Source organism: Hyla sarda, unplaced genomic scaffold (genome assembly GCF_029499605.1).
Source record: "Hyla sarda isolate aHylSar1 unplaced genomic scaffold, aHylSar1.hap1 scaffold_74, whole genome shotgun sequence".
NCBI classification, from domain to species: Eukaryota; Metazoa; Chordata; class Amphibia; order Anura; family Hylidae; genus Hyla; species Hyla sarda.
Genome location: NW_026610762.1, coordinates 6241 through 11608, shown reverse-complemented (window position 1 = coordinate 11608; position 5368 = coordinate 6241).

Sequence of the window (5368 nt, the reverse complement as noted above, 5' to 3'; positions counted from 1 at the left end):
GATGAGAAGTGCTAACTGTGAAAGGGGAGGAACCAACGCTGTCCCCTTCACATGCACCATCACTACTTGTAGGAAGGGAGGCTGGCTGGCAGCCTCCCATACACACTCTGGCTGGGTGGCAGTCACCCACCAGTACACACAGCAGACCCTAAACCCATATCATTATTGCTAAGCAGGAAGATGGGAGTCCATTTCACTCTGATGGACCATTTTTAAATGCAATCCATAACCTGGCTTTGGCAGGAACCCTTCTTACTCCTCCTACTTGCATTTGATACTGGGTTTAGGATCTGCATAGGAAACACACACACACACACACAAGCACACACTTACCTGTGTTGCCTGCTGACGCCTCCTTGGCTGTCCCCAAACGGTATAAAACCAACAGCCACGGGCAGGGCCGGACTGGGGATAAAAACCAGCCCTGGAAAAAGTTGCATACCAGCCCCATATTGCGTAATTTTTCAAGCTCATGGCATATCGTAATTATATACTTGTTCATAAAAGGGGAAAGCATTCATTTTAAAACACATACATAAATATGAATATGAACTTTGCACTTCAATAGCTTTATTGTAGACCAGCTTTTCCCAACCAGGGTGCCTCCAGCATGTCCAGACAGCTTTTGGCTGCTTGGGCATGCTGGAAAATGTAGTTTTGCAACAGCTGGAGGCACCCTGGTTGGAAAACACTACAGTAGACCATTATTCCATGCAACTGGGTCAGAACTAAGAATAATCCAAAAATGTTTACTTTAAAGAATAGAAGACAATAATAATAATAATAATAATCTCTTACTTTGTATAAGTTACTCAACATACACCAAACCAGCAGTTGATAAATAGACCATAGACCACAGACCAGTATAACCAACAACAGCTCTATACAAGGTTCAAATAATTGTACCACACTATGACTACACATTACCTCCACATAGTAACAGGATAATATTACCATACAAATACTGAATAAACCCCTTTACACAGAAGTTAGTGCCTCAGCTCTACACAGGCTCTACAGACCATATAAGAGATTACATAAAGTTACATCAGGTGACGTCTTCTCTGATCGGTGTCAGTCAATTTCCTTTTCTTATCCATCCGGCCCAGACCGTCATGACTATTTCTTCCAGCCACAACTCCACAGAACCTGCCAAACAAACATTTAAGACTCTGCACTTTTCCAGCGCTTATAGCGCTCAGTATAGTGGGTAGAAAAGTGGGTTGGGGGGAAGAGTAGGTAGCCCCCCCTCCTTTAGGCAGTTGGTCACTCAAGGGGGTAGACAGGTCCCTTTACATCGTTTCCCCCATCACACAGGTAAAGCCCACAGTGGGTAGGTAGGGAATACCCCTATAAGATAGGATACCCAAGCAGATCGATAATGTACCTAGTAGGTGATGCCTCCAGGTAGGTAATATCCCCAGTAGGTAGTAGTTGATGCCTCCAGGTAGGTCGTATTTATTGCCCCCAGTAAGCATGTAGTAGGTAATGCCCCCAGTAGGTATGTAGAAGGTAATGCCCCCAGTAGGTAGTGCCCCCAGATAGGTAATGCCCCCAGTAGGTAGTTTCATCAGGTAGGTAATGCCCCCATTAGGTAACGTTTTTTTGATGGAATAAATCACCCCGTTTTTCACTTTATGGAGTACTGCACTGGCTTTATTTTTCTAGATAGATAGATAGATATGAGATAGATAGATAGACAGATAGATATGAGATAGATAGATAGATAGATATACAGCAACAGAAGAATGCAGCAGGACACTGCCAGCACAAAGATATAGGTGCAACATGAATATGCAGTTAAAACATGAAGAGCTATACAGCTATGGTGTAATAGATGCAAATGTGAAACTATGAAATAGTGAGGCACTTAGGGGGAGATGTATCAATGTTGTTGTTGGTAGACGTTTTTTGTAGATCATTTTGGTTGGTCTAAATTTGGAGCAATTTCTCCAAATTTATCAAACTTGTGCAAGCCCCATGATAAATTTCGTGCAATGGTCTAAATCTCCACAAAGTTCTATTTGTAGACCTGATCTACACCTCACAGGAATAGTGGTGTATCCTGGACGCTGGGCTTTTGTTCTATTGTTTTTCAGGATTTCACTGAGGTTTTTTGGGGGGGAGATTTATCAAAAACTGTACAGAGAAAGAGTAGTGCAGTTGCCCATGACAACCAATCAGATTGCTTCTTTACAAAAATGAAAGGAGCAATCTGATAGGTTGCTATGGGCAACTGCACCACTCTTCCTCTACATAGGTTTTGATTAATCTCTCCCCTTGTGTTTTTTCTTGCATTTTTGCTGGTGTGCGGAAACAAACATTTTTGTACCCTGTGTGCATTTTTTTCACTGCAGGTACTACTCCATGGGTCGGATGCAGAGCGCCAGCCCCACGGGGTGTAAGGAGGTGAGGAGTGATGTATAGCATATACATATACAGGGTGGAGAGCATCACTACTTACCTCCGCCCGCTGTATAGTATACAGGGGGCATAGTGTATCCATGTATACTATACAGGAGCCCAGCAAGGAAAGAATTAACCCACACTGCAGCTCTGAGTTAAATCTTTGTGCGCTCTCCTGTATATACAGCCATCTATAGATGACTGTATATACAGGATACAGTAGGCAGACAAGAACAGTTGGAGGCTCCCTGTTACACACTGCAGTATGGGCGCACTCACCAGGTGAGATCGCAAATGATGTCCTAACCTTTTTTTTTTTCTCTTTTCAGATACGTGAATGGGGAGGACTACGTCAGATTCAGTGTATTGCGATGATGACCAGCTTTTTTTTAATGTCAATAAAAGGTTTAATGAGGGCTGTGTGGGGAGTGTTTTTTTTTTTTTATATACATTTTTTTTCAATGCCTGGCTTAGCGTTAGCCACAAAAACAGCTAGCACTAACCCCCTATTATTACCCCGTTACCCACCGCCACAGGGTTGCCGGGAAGAGCCAGTACCAACAGGCCTGGAGTGTCAAAAATAGCACTCCTGGCTGGGGTTATTTAGGTTGGGGAGAGCCAGTAACAATGGTCCTCGCCCACACTGGTAACGTCAGGCTGTTGTGATTGGTTGGTATCTGACTGACACTGAAAATATGGGGAACCACACACTTTTTTTTATTACAAAAAAAAAACAACACATAGGCTTCCCCATATTTTCAGTGTCAATCAGACACCAACCAATCAGCAACAGCCTGACATTACCAGAATGGGCAAGGACCATTGTTACTGGCCCTCCCCAGCCTAAATAACCCCAGCCTGTTACCGCCTATGCCAAGGAGCGCTATTTTTGATGCTCCGGGCCTGTTGGTACCGGCTCTTCCCGGCACCCCTGTGGCGGTGATAATTGTGGGGTAATAATTGGGGGTTAGTGCTAGCTGTTTTCGGGGCTAACGCTAAGGCCAGCTTAGTAATAGATTCCGTCTACAATACGGCTTCCACTACTAAGCCTGAAATTTCAATTATAAAAAACACAACACATGAAATAAAAAATGTATTTAAAAAAACACTCCCCCACAGCCCTCGTTAACCCTTTTATTGACATTAAAAAAATGCTAGTCATCGTCACACTCCACCGAATCTCAGGTAGTCCTCTGCATTCACTTATCTGAAATGACAATAAAAACACGAAAAATGGGTCAGTACATTTTTGGCGCTCTCCCCTGGGGAGAGCGCACATAATGCAGTGTGTTCCTAAAGAGGGAGCCTCCAATTGTTGCTAAACTACAACTCCCATCATGGGGGCTGTAGGTAAACAACAGCTGGAGTCTCCCAGTTTGGGAACACACTGCCAGAAAGGCTCTGTTCCCATTATGCAAAACGCATAATGAGAACAGAGCCATACTTACCACCCTGGCTTCAGGCCTGGACTGTGAAGCTCCGCCCCCTAATGATGTCATCACTAGGGGGCAGGGGCGGAGAAGTTGCAAGGGGTCTCAAGAGTGCGACCCCTGAGATCCGTCAGTCTGCCCTTGGACTACTACTCCCATCATGGGAAATGTTGTGTCCCATGATGGGAGTAGTTGTAGTACCACAGTGCTGAGGGATGGCTCTTACACATCCCCCAGCTGTGAAACTGTATTGTGACTGTTAGGACTACTACTCCCATCATGGACAGGCTCTGTCCATGATGGGAGTTGTAGTCCTCGGGCTGAAGGACAGATCGCAGCAGGTCATTCTCCAGAGACCCGCTGCGATCTGCATTTACTAACTTAAAAAGCCAGTGGTACATGCGGCAACACTGCACTCCCTGCCGCCTCCTGTATACAGATGTCACGATTCATAATCCCCGCCGCCGGGAGACCGGAGCTCTGATTGGTGGAAAGCTATTCACCACTATACACCAATCAGAGCTCCTGTCTTCTGGCGGGGATTATGAATTGTGACAGGTCTATACAGGGGAGCAGGTGGACCCGCTTCTACAGTATATAATTGTTATGTGTACTGTACCCCCCCCCCCCCAGACTAATACTGACCCCTTCTATAGTGAGCGCTGGGACCGCTGTGTGATTGACAGGTCCCCAGCGCAAGTGTCCGGCCCCACTCACCTTTATATGTAATAAATCTTTATGATACACACTGCCCGTCCTCCTCTTCATTCTTCTGATACCGGAGACGCGCGGCTTCTGTATCATAGTCTATAGACAGAGCGCCCCCTCCCTGCCTCCACACTGCACGGGGCTGGGGCCAGACAACGGTAGGGGGCGCTCTGACTATAGTGAAAGCAGAAGCCGCGCGGCTCCGGTATCAGAAGAATGAAGAGGAGGACGGGCAGTGTGTATCATAAAGATTTATAACATATAAAGGTCAGTGGGGCCGGACACTTGCGCTGGGGACCTGTCAATCACACAGCGGTCCCAGCGCTCACTATAGAAGGGGTCAGTATTAGTCTGGGGGGGAAATACACATAACAAGTATATACAGTAGAAGCGGCTCCACTCGCTCCCCTGTATAGACCTGTCACAATTCATAATCCCCACCAGAAGACAGGAGCTCTGATTGGTGTATAGTGGTGAATAGCTTTCCACCAATCAGAGCTCCCCTCTCCCGGAGGCGGGGATTATGAATTGTGACATCTGCATACGGGAGCCGGCGGTAGCGCAGTAGAGCCGCATGTACCGCCGGCTTTTTAAGTTAATAAATGCAGATTGCAGCGGGTCTCTGGAGAATGACCTGCTGCGATCTGTCCTTCAGCCCCAGGACTACAACTCCCATAATGGACAGAGTCTGTCCATGATTGGAGTAGTAGTCCTAACAGTCACAATAGAGTCCCACAGACGGGGGATGTGCGTCTCTCAGTGCTGCAGTACTACAACTACTCCCATTATGGGACAGATTCTGTCCCATGATGGGAGTAGTTGTA